Here is an 11,847-nt window from a genome sequence, read left to right as displayed (position 1 = left end):
TGGAATGGTGTCTGAATGATTGTGCACTATCAGTTTACTGCGATAACTCGTTGGTTATTGCTCCTAGAAGCTTCCTTCACCCGCCAGTCCTTGGTTACCGCCTTCTACATTCCTCCTCTCCTTTTTTGAATTTTGGTATATACCAAAATTTCCAGTGAACGATTTCCAGACTGTTTTCCAATTTCCTAGTGATTGTGTCAATAAGGTTTCTCAGTTGCTTGTTGCTTCTTTTGTATTTGGACAGTCAGCTCTCCTATGTGTCAACATAGGACTCCAAAGGGGTTGGCTGTGGACAATCATTATCTTATACCACACATCTCCAGCTTTCTTAATCACCACCTTGTTAGCACCCTCTACCTGAGCAATAGTGGACTTCCTTACCCAGTGTATGTCCAACAAACCTTCTTCTTGTTAGGTGCCTTCTTCCTCTTAGATGGTTCCTGGGATGCTTTAGAAGTAGTGGGTCCAACATTTCCCTTCTGAATTAGTTGGAACAGTGACTCTTACTCTAATTGGTCCTTCCTATCTATTGTCATTTCAACTTCATAGGGTGTCAATGCATCCCAAGTCTTAGTGTCAGCATCGTATAGGGTGTGTCTGCCTCTTGTTAGACAAGTTATGGCCAGCTTGTGACAATAGGAGGCCGTTTGCATCCATCTCTGAGGCAATGGCTGGTTGCCTTTGATGCGGGTTTAAAACAAAATCTTAGCCATTTCTCTGAATTGCAGTTCATAGCTCGCCTTACAAGCCAGTTCTTTCTATGGAATTTTACAGGCCTCAATTGTCAGTTGTAGTAGCTGATTTATGATGCAAATGAGCCATTTGATCTAAATTTTCTATTGACCCATGAACAACTGAAATCTATAGAGATCTCCCAAGGTTCAGTGGCCACAGTCTTTTGTTGTGCATCTTGCACTACTCAATTCCCTGCCAGCCATTTTGCAGTTGCCTCTTCATACCATGTTCAGAGCCCATCTGCTATCTCCATATATTTCTTTGGTCCGCTGAGTTAGTGTGAGGTAGGTACAAAGCTAGAAAGAATCGAGGAAACTCAGCTTCCTCAAGTGGAATGGCATAGAGCAGGGTTGGAGAGTCAAGGACAAATTCTAAAAAGTTTGATACTATCTGATCTTCTTGCTGCATCATTTTCCTTGTAAGTCGAACCAGGTGAAACAAACTCCTAAGATGTGTCTCCTATTCTTTGAGCAACATTTTGGTCTTGGGTCCTCTACTACTAGCCTCATTGCGTTCTATTAAATCCTTGACTCTGAGATCCAAAATTCCTCTAGAACTTTGCATTTTAATGAGCACATCCTTTAATTGGCACCTGATCTCCGTCATACATTGGTATGTAGGCTTGTTGCCTAACAGTATTTCCACAGGAAGTCCCAATGACCTGAGATCTGTTGTGGTTAAGTTGGTGGCTTTTGGATGCACTACTCTATCATTTCTAGTGAGGTCCCACTTTGGAATCCTTTCCAACACTTGAACACATGCAAGGTGAGCTCAGATTTCTTGGTCATGGTAGCTGGCTGACTTCCAGTCTGCCACCATCCTTCTGTCTCCCACATAGAGCATATGAAATCGCTCCAGATCTAAGTACATTGAATCGTCATCCAAAAACTGGTTAATCTGAAGACTTTTGGCTCTCCACAAATTCTTTTTTAAGTGCTAGTAACTCAATGTATCTAGTATGGTAAAAAACAGAATCAGTGATGAGTAGCACAACTTTCCCTTTGTTTAGAGTTGTGAATCCAATCTACTGTTGTGAATCTGGATGATCTCCTGTTGGTGGTGGTTCATGCTGCTCCACTGGGTTTCCTACCATTTGATTCGGAGGTGCATGCATTCCCCATTGATGTCCCCCCCAGCGGATGCCCCAGTGTTATGACCACCAGCTCCATTCTCATCATCATCATCGCCATTGTGAGGCTTCTTCTGGTGTTGTTGATCCTGGTCCCAAAATCTGTCCTCCTCATCTTCATCATAATCATCATCCTATTTATGGCTATCAACAAACTCAATGATATCCTTATCAACCAATCTCGTAGTGTATTGTCTTGCTTTTTCTCTGAGTTCGACCTAGACTATCTCGATGAAGGTCTCAAGATCAGATACATCAAGAGGGATCCCCATCCTTGTCCACAATCTGCACTAAATTGTGGTAGATGTATTTCTGGGATATGGCATCCTTTGTCACTTGATGTGTTTTAAATAAACCTCTATAATCTGATCTCTTAGCCTCCATCAGTTTTTGGTAGCGATCAGCATCCCTCAAAGAATCTTCCTTTGATTCTTGAATGATCGTATTTTTCTTGGAGAAGGTTGTGGATTTTCTTTTCTAGTGCTTTCTTCTCCCTCATGTGCTACTGTTCTTGTATCGGAATAGCCAGGTTTTTGGTTGCCCGATTAGTCTTCTCCTCCCTTAGCTTTTTCAGCTCCTTTTGGGCCTACTGAAGTTCTTGTTGCAGTGTTGTACTAGCACTGGAGTAGGAAGTTTGTCATAAAATATAATATCTAACTTTAGCAAATGAGTTTCTCATATTAAAATGATCATTTAATATGGGAAGATAAAAAGGAAACAAGAGTTGGGATTTAGATATGTGCTTCTAAACCTATCTCAACAGGGGACCAAAAAAAGAAATGGTTGCATCTCAATAGGGGTCCAAAAGGAGATGGTCTACCAAAGAGCAATGTGCAATAAGTGCTTCTAGATTTACCTCTGCAAGGAACCAAGAGAAGAGATGGTTACATCTCAAGAGGAGGAGGTAGTCTATCAAAGAGCAACATGCATCTAATGGAGCTTAAAAGACCTTAGGGTTAGCTTCATTAAAGACCTCCAAATGTTAGTGTTAAAAAGTTCTTTGGCCTTATGCAAACTAGGGCTAACCTCGAGGTGGGAATCTTACCCAAGCATGAGGTGCTAAGATGCTTAAAGTGGTTGTGGGAACCTTACCCAAAGCTTGAGGTGATTTTTATGCTTAAATGACTAAGGTTTTTGAAATGTTAAATTCAAAGATAAGTTCTCAACAGGCATGAAAGTTTCCATGTTTGATTGACTAAGGCTTGAAGTATTCAATTCAAACCAAATGACTTAAGAAGCATAAAAGACACATGCTTGATTGACTAAGTGCTTAAAGTATTCAAATCAAACCAAATGACTTAAGAAGCATAAAAGACACATGTTCAAAAAATCTCCACGTGTGACCCTCATGATGTGCTTGGTCCTATTGGATAGGCTTTAAAGGGGTCCAACGAGAATTTAGATGCATAAAAATAAATAATTAAGTTCTTTCTCTCGAAGAGGAAAAAGAGGACACATGTACCAAATGATATAATTAAATTTTACTAGAGAGAGAGAGAGAGAGGTGGACCAAGCATGAAAGGGGGGTATACTCTCCCATACACACACACACACACACACACACATTCTCTCATTGTGTGGAGTGCAAAGTGCAAGAGCTCCATCTCCTTCTCCAAGCTTGTTGAGAAGTGGAGAGCCTACACCAACACTCTTGGCTATGGAATGCAAATCCAACCAAGAGCCATGCTTCAATGCTTAAGTTTGCCATCGTCTTCATCTTCATTACTGTGCTATTATGCTATGCTAAGCAAGAAGAGTGATGATAAGTGAGGAGCTATTTCTTTCTCCTATGAATGATTCTTCTTCCACTTCCCTACCCTCATTCCCCGCTAGCTCTCTCCACCTTCGAAGGTGTTTGAGGCCTTAGGACTGAGGCTTGGGATAGTTAATGCTTTTCACAAAGTTTATGTTATGCTCGTGATTCATGAAGCTTTCCATCTTCATAGCATCACCAAGGTCACAAGAAACACAAAGATTGTATTGTACCAAGTCTCTCTTAATGGGAGAATATATAATACAAACGCCTTTTGGAGGGGGGACCGGCTCCAAGTAAATCCGATCCTCAACTATTGTCACATTCTCTAATACTCTCTCTCTTGCAAAAGTATTGCTCATGCCAAGTTAATTAAGTACTATGTTCATGTTGCTACATCAATTAAGTTCACCCTCTATGTTCTCAAAGTGATTTCACAAAAATGCTCACTTTAATTCTCTTAATTCCGCTATCCTCAAAGTTCTTAGGCCATTCCCGTTACATTGGTATCAGAGTGTTTGGTTTCTCTTTTCTTGCTTAAGAAGAGAGGTCCTTAAGTTGCCTATTAATGATTGATTTTGTTAATTATATTATGGTAAGTGGGATTGGGATCTATTATCGGTTTTGTTGAGCCCACTATGTGAGATATGGTGCACACCTCGGGAGCTTTGGTTTTAATAATGGGGTCTTTTTAGACTTTCCTACGGCTTTACTATTATTGAACCGTAAGAAGTCCAAAAGGAGCTATCCCTCGGTAATTCTGCTATATTAGACCCACTCCACTACTCTCTATAATTAACCAATTTGAGCCGTGGGTGTAGATACTTAAGTGCTTATTTTCAAAGGCTAAGAGGCTTAACAACTAAGGTTTTGAATTGCCAAAGAATACACTAAGTAAACACATAAGTATAGTTAGCATGGCTGGACAATAACCAAGAGAGTAGAATGAACATTTATAACTTTGATTTTGCACATGAAGGTACTAATGATGATGCCCCCATGTTTATCAATTATCTTTGTTACTAGGTTGCATCAAGCTATGGTCAACCCTACTTTGCAAGGCAAAGTTACTCAACAATTTCGTGTTTATGGGATTTCCCTTCCTCTCCAAGAGAAGAGAGAGTTTAGGAGGCCTCTTGAGATGAGACTCCCAAAAGAAGACTCTCTCCCATAAGAGAGGAGGAATCCAAAGAACAAGAAAGAAGGGAATCCCTAAGTTCCTCTAAAGATGGGCTCCATGAAGATGATGGTGTAAACTATCGCCAACTCCTCCCAAGAGGAAACAATCAACCCATAGTCCTTCTCCTCGTCACTCCAAAAGGGAAGAGAGGAAACAAAGGAAGAAAAAGGCAAGAAAGAGGACACCCTCTTCTCCTTCTTCTTCACCTTTTCCTCTTCCAACGAAAGCTATAGTTATTCTCCTAGAGGATACAAGAGGAGAGGACATCGCAAAACTTACCGTGCATGGCGAAGGGGTCCCAAAAGCTCAAAAAATTCAAAGAGGGAGGAAAGAGCATCTCTTTTCTCACCTATGATTTCACCTTTGGTGCCACCGACAAAGTATTGGCCTTCATCCAAAAATTTGATGTGGCCTTTGGAGACTAGGGCTTCACGGAGTCCTCCAAGCTACACCATGTAGCTATACACTTCCAGAAATCTGCTCGTCAATGGTGGGCTAGCCTTCATGGCAATGGTGAAGCCCCAAAGACATGGAAAACTCTACAAGTTTCCATAATGAAGCAATTCCTTGCAAGCGATGCCAAGGACAAAGTACTCATCGAATGGCAAAGTTTGAAGCTACTCTTCAACGAGTCTATTCACAAATATGTAGTTTTGGGATTTATGTCTCACAGCTACAGTCTTTCAAAAGATAGACTTTGTCAAACAAAAGCAACAATTTTGTGTGGTATTACCTGAAGAAATGGCCGAGTATGTTAACTCACAACGGCCTAGCACTATCACCGAAGTCATCACCACACTATGGTTGCTTCAAGGATCGATTTCCAACAAGGGGTGAGAAGAAATTTCAAGCCCATGGAAAACAAGGATCGAAATGAAGCTAAAGGGAAGAGCAATGATCAAAAATCTTCCCAAGGCAACACCAACACCAACAACAACAAGGCCAAGAAGAAAGGAGCTTACAAAGGTAAAAATAAGCTCTCTCCCAAAGAATTAGAGGCCTATCATAAAGACCATAAATGCCTTAAGTGTGGGGAGCAAGGACATGGTTATCGTTCTTGCCCCAAAAGAAATATACTCAATGACACTCCTAGAGCTTCCATGGTTGAAGCTCCGAAAGAGGATACTCATTGCAAAGACTCATACCTCTCCTATGCTTGGGGAAACGTAAGGGAACATGATGCCTTCATCATGTGTGACCTTGGCTCTACTCACAACTTCATATCAATGGAGCTGGCCACCAAGTTGGGCATTCAAGCTTTTGAGATGGGAGATATTGTAACTGCCGATGGAGCTTTCAAGGGATAGGAAGCCTCCGTTACTCCCTTGATTGGGAAGTTGAGGCTTCCTGTCCAAAGCTACGTCGACAAAGAATACTTTTTTTTATCTCTCCTCTCCAACATGAGGATGTTATCCTAAGGGCACCATGGTTCAACCGCATGGCTGCCAACATGAAGTTCCCTGAAAGGAGAATCTATTTCACCTACAAGGAAAAGAGCATGTACATAGATGCTAATGAGTCGGGGACACCATATCCTTGGTTAATACGCTTGCTTTTGATAAGTCAACAAAAAGCTCTATTTTTGTGTATATGATTTTTGTTAGAAATGATTCTAATGTTTTCACAAGTAGCAATAAAGGGAATCAATAGAAATTAGAATTGTCTAATTTCCTAAATAGATTCCAAGATGTTTTCATTGATGACATCCCTAGAGAGTTACCTCCAAAACGAGGGGATGATGACTATGCAATAGAGCTTCTACTAGGAATCTCACCGCCTAATAAACCTCTTTATTGAGTTTCACAAGCTCAACAAGAGGAGATCATGAGGCAAGTGCATGAATTGGTGGAAAAAGGGATGGTGAGACCTAGCTCCTCTCCATTCTGTTCGCCAATACTTTTAGTGCAAAAGAAAGAAGACACATATCACATGTGTGCCGACTATAGAGCACTAAATAGGATCACTATTTAAAAAAAGATTTTTCGTGCTGCGGGTAGAAGATCTATTTGATAAGTTACAAGTTTTGGTCTGACAAATGCTCTAGCCGCATTCAAACTCACGATGGACAAATATCTTCAGGCCACTCAAATTCTCTTGAGGAGTTCAAGCGACACCTCCAGATAATCTTTCAAGTTGTGAGAGAAAATAAGCTTTTCATTAATCAAAAGAAAAGTGATTTTTTTCCTACAAGAGATTCAATATTTAGGTCACGTTATCTCTTAAGATGGTATATGTATGAATCCATCAAAGCCGGAGGTAATAAAAGCATGGCCTAATCAAGGAATCTACATGAGCTAAGAAGCTTTATTGGTATGTGTGCATACTATAAACGCTTCATAGAAAAATTCTCTTAAATAGCAGGACCATTGCATGACTTAACAAGGAAGAACGTCTCATGGACTGCTAAAGAACAAAATTCTTTTGAAAAGCTCAAAGAGAATCTTACCTCCCAACTAGTCCTTATGCTTCTGGATCTCTCAAAGCCATTTGAGGTCCAATGTGATGCTTGTGGTTATTGCCTTGGAGCAGTCTTGCTTCAAGACGGGCATGCCATAGCATATGAGAGCCGAAGGCTCAATACGGATGAACGAGTCTTAGGCATTTATGAGAAAGAGCTTTTAGTTGTTCTACATGTCCTAAACACAAGGAAGCACTATATATTGGGGACTCCTTTTATTTTACGAACAAGCCACCAAAGTCTCGAGTACTTCATGACGCAAACCAAGCTCTCCGACAAACAAATGAGGTGGGAAAAATTTTCTTTTGCAATTTAAATTTCATATTACTCACATTGCTGGCAAGCACAATCAATTGATCGATGCGCTTTCACAATGGCCAAGGGTAAATGTGATGTCTATAGCAACTCACAATGATCTATCTTTTATGATAGATGAGTATGCTATTGACCAAGACTTTAAGTAGGTAATTACAACATTTGCATTAAAGAAGAAAAAAAAATCATTCACCTTGAAGGATGGTTATCTTCCAAACGACAATAGGCTATGTGTTACTCACCAATACAATAAGAAAGTCATGTATGAATCCCATGCTTCTCCTTATGCGGGGCAAAGAGGGATTCCATAATCCACTCTTCGAGGAGTAGAAAGGTATTTTTGTTGGTCTACCATGAAAATTAAACATATAAGAGTATGTTTCAAAATGCGTGGTATACCAAAAATTGAAATTTGATCGAGGGAAGCAACTTGGATTGTTTCAGTCTCGACAGGCTTAGCAAGAAAACACGCTCTATGCCTGTCAAAAAGACTATTAAGGCACACCAAACGGCAAACCCTCATTATATCTCAAATTTTCAAGTATCATGGCTTGCCAACATCCACATTGTCGGACAAAGATCCTAGAACGACCAGTAAAGGGTCTCTTTGAGAATCTAGAAGTAGATTAAATTTCTCTTTTTGGCCTATCATCCACAAACGGATGACCAAAGTGAAATAACTAATCTAACGATTCTTGAATTTACTAAAAGCCTATGTCATAAAAGTAGATCAACGTTCTCAATGACAAAAGTACCTACCTCTTATAGAGTATGCGTACAATGATATTGTACATACTTCTATGGAAAAAGCGCCTTTCAAGGTTAAAGAGGGAAGATCCAAAAGTCCCTTACTACTTAAAGTATATGGGAAGATCTTCGTGCTGATGAATATAGCCGAGACTGATAAGAATCTTTTCCAAAGATTAAAAAGGTTATATCCATCTCACAGCAAAGGCAAAAAGGGATGCTGCTAATAAGCACAAAACAGCCTTAGCCTTTACGAAAAATGATTGCGTCTTGCTAAAGTTTCTCAAGGCTCATCTAAAGCATACTACGGGCAAGAATCCTACGAGCCGCCAAGAGTATTATACTAAACTAGCAAAAAGATACTATGGTCCTTTCTTTTTAAATTCTTAAGCCAATCAATGAGATGGCTTATCAATTAAAGTTGCCCAACCATTGGCTCATTCACAATGTTAACCATGTGAGCCTACTCAAGCCTTACAAAGGAGAGCCACAAAAAGAACCAATAATTGAGGACCCGCCAGAGATCGAAGATCAAGAAGAGCTGTTGCAGCCCGAATTGATTCTTCAACACGAAGACAAGGTACTAAGAAACGATAAGATTATCCAATGATGTCTTGTTAAGTTTAAGACCTATCCTTTTAAAGATGCTAGATGAATGCAAGGAACCTAGCTTAAGGATAATATGAACCTTGTCAATGCTTACAATGCTACACTAGAGTAAGCAAATGAAAATGCATGTAAATGAACAATGTTTTTCTCTTATAAGACTCATTCTCTTTCTTTTATTGTGCACAAAATTTAAGAAGTATGCATTCTTATGATCATGTTTGTGGTGACGACGTCTCCCAAACACCAAGTAGAAATTGTCACTCTACTTTGGAAGTATGATATGGACTAAAGAGCAGACATGCTTGCGGCAGCTAAGTCTCCCGAGCACCAAATGGATTAGTCATCCATTCTGGAACGATGTCGTAGGGTAAAAAGGGATCCTCTACCCACTAAGAAACATGGACTAATGACTATGCTTTATCTTCTCTACCTCATAGTCGAGGACGACTATGATTTCAAGAGAGAAGTAATGTCATAAAATATAATAACTAACTTTACCAAATGATTTTCTCATATTAAACTGATCATTTAATATGGGGAGATAAAAGGGGAAGAAGAGTTGGGATATAGATATGTGCTTCTAGACCTATCTCAACAGCGGACCAAAAAGAGGAATGGTTGCATCTCAATAGGGGTCCAAAAGGAGACGGTCTACCAAAGAGCAATGTGCAATAAGTGCTTCTAGATTTACCTCTGCAAGGGACCAAGAGGAGATATGGTTACATCTCAATAGGGGTCCAAAAGGAGGTAGTCTATCAAAGAGAAACATGCATCTAATGGAGCTTAAAAGACCTTAGGGTTAGCTTTATTAGAGACCTCCAAATGTTAGTGTTAAAAAGTCCTTTGACCTTATGCAAGCTAGGGATAACCTCGAGGTGGGAATCCTACCCAAGCATGAGGTGATAAGATGCTTAAAGTGATTGTGGGAACCTTGCCCAAAGCTTGAGGTGGATTTTATGCTTAAATGATTAAGGTTTTTGAAATGTTAAATTCAAAGATAAGTTCTGAAGAGGCATGAATGTTTCCATGTTTGATTGACTAAGGCTTGAAGTATTCAATTCAAACCAAATGACTTAAGAAGAACAAAAGACACATGTTTGATTGACTAAGTGCTTAAAGTATTCAAATCAAACCAAATGGCTAGAGAGAGAGAGAGAGAGAGAGAGAGAGAGAGAGAGAGAGAGAGAGAGGTGGACCAAGCATGAGAGGGGGGTATACTCTCCCATACACACACACACATTCTCTCATTGTGTGGAGTGCAAAGTGCAAGAGCTCCATCTCCTTCTCCAAGCTTGTTGAGAAGTGGAGAGCCTACACCAACACTCTTGACTATGGAATGCAAATCCAACCAAGAGCCATGCTTCAATGCTTAAGCTTGCCATCTTCTTTATCTTCATTACTGTGCTATTATGCTATGCTAAGCAAGAAGAGTGATGATGAGTGAGGAGCTATTTCTTTCTGCTATGAATGATTCTTCTTCCTCTTCCCTACCCTCATTCCCCGCTAGCTCTCTCCACCTTCGAAGGTGTTTGAGGCCTTGGGACCGAGGCTTCGGATAGTTAATGCTTTTCGCAAAGTTTGTGTTATGCTCGTGATTCATGAAGCTTTTCATCTTCATAGCATCACCAAGGTCACAAGGAACACAAAGATTGTATTGTACCATGTCTCTCTTGATGGGAGAATCTATAATACAAACGCCTTTTGGAGGGGGGACCGGCTCCAAGTAAATCCGGTCCTCAACTATTGTCACGTTCTCTAATACTCTCTCTCTCTCTCTCTCTCTCTCTCTCTCTCTCTCTCTCTCGTAAAAGTATTGTTCATGCCAAGTTAATTAAGTACTATGTTCATGTTACTACCATCAATTAAGTTCACCCTCTATGTTCTGAAAGTATTGTTCATGCCAAGTTAATTAAGTACTATGTTCATGTTACTACCATCAATTATCACCCTCTATGTTCTGAAAGTGATCTCACAAAGAGAGAGAGAGAGAGAGAGAGAGAGAGAGAGAGAGAGAGAGAGAGAGAGAGAGAGAGAGAGTATGTGTGCTTTGCTACTAGCAAGGAGATGAATAAAGAGAAAGAGTGAGGTGGGTCATCGGGACCAAGACCAAGACCTTGATCAGGATAGCTACTAATGATCATGTAGAGGCGAACAAGGGACAAGCATTGTCCATTGGTGGGGAGTGCTTGGTAATAGAAGATGGGTGCTCAAGGCAATAGGTGTGCATGGGTTTGCTTGAGCCACTTAGAGTTTGGTCTGGTAGCAAGAGAGTAAAGAGCTAATGGTTTAGGTGGGAGCAGTTGTAGCCACAACTAGGATAGACTCTGTGTGTGTGTGTGTGTGTGTGTGTGTGTGTGTGTGTATGCACTTTAATTCTCCTAATTCCGCTATTCTCAAAGTTCATAGGCCATTCCCGTTACAAGTTTGAGCTTCTATCATTCGACCAATGGAATTTACTATCATGTTCCAGCCCGATTAAATGGCTACTGCACAGCCTTGAGTGATTACATCAAGATTTGTGTTATCCGTTTCATAGGCTGTCACTAGGAATATGTCATAATAATCAATATCTAATTCTTCTAAATGATTTTCTCATGTTAAACTGATCCTTTAATATGGGGAAGTGTCGGGGGAGAAAAAGCTAGAATATTGGTTAAGCTAGCAGACCGGCCATAGTAGGAATCCAAAGGAGGGAAAATAGGGATCCAAAGGGGGGGCCATCTACAAAAAGAGCCATGTGCAACAATGGGCTAAAAAGACCCTAAGGTTCATCCCATTAAGATTTCCAAAATGCTAAGGTTCCAAAATTCAAAGGTTGTGTCCAAAGGTCAACCATGGGGGGAATTGGATGCTTTGTGTGTGTCCCAAAAGTCTTTACAAATCCCTACATAGGAGGGGGAGAGCCTTGCTTGTAGGGGATG

Source organism: Adiantum capillus-veneris, chromosome 22, assembly GCF_014529385.1.
Source record: "Adiantum capillus-veneris isolate H3 chromosome 22, ASM1452938v2, whole genome shotgun sequence".
Classification (NCBI taxonomy): Eukaryota; Viridiplantae; Streptophyta; class Polypodiopsida; order Polypodiales; family Pteridaceae; genus Adiantum; species Adiantum capillus-veneris.
The sequence above is the reverse complement of the archived record's forward strand: the minus strand, read 5'-3'. Positions refer to the sequence as shown.